The sequence below is a fragment of the Penaeus monodon genome, chromosome 30, assembly GCF_015228065.2.
Source record: "Penaeus monodon isolate SGIC_2016 chromosome 30, NSTDA_Pmon_1, whole genome shotgun sequence".
NCBI classification, from domain to species: domain Eukaryota; kingdom Metazoa; phylum Arthropoda; class Malacostraca; order Decapoda; family Penaeidae; genus Penaeus; species Penaeus monodon.
This window is the reverse complement of record NC_051415.1, coordinates 5,187,198-5,187,410: the sequence shown is the minus strand read 5'-3', so window position 1 is coordinate 5,187,410 and position 213 is coordinate 5,187,198. Positions and strand designations below refer to the sequence as shown.

Sequence of the window (213 nt, the reverse complement as noted above, 5' to 3'; positions counted from 1 at the left end):
TCCTCTGCATTCCCTCTTTTTTTCTTCCATTCCCCTTTACTCCTTTTCTCTCCTTTCTTTCCCCCATTCCTTTTTCTCTTCCTTCTCGACTTATTCTCACCTCTTTCTTTTCCCCTTTTTTCTCCTTTCCCCCTTCATTCTTTCGCCTCCCCTTTCCCCTTTTTTTTCCCTTCCGCTTTTAACCTAAATTTCCCCCTTTTATTTCGCCTCCCG

At 43.7% G+C, this 213-nt stretch overlaps 1 protein-coding gene across 1 annotated transcript in view; it reads left to right on the top strand.

Moving 5' to 3' along the window:
• The window catches only part of LOC119592485, a gene marked incomplete at its 3' end in the record, with an annotated part of 49,771 nt that overhangs the window by 41,058 nt on the left and 8,500 nt on the right, over nt 1-213 (top strand).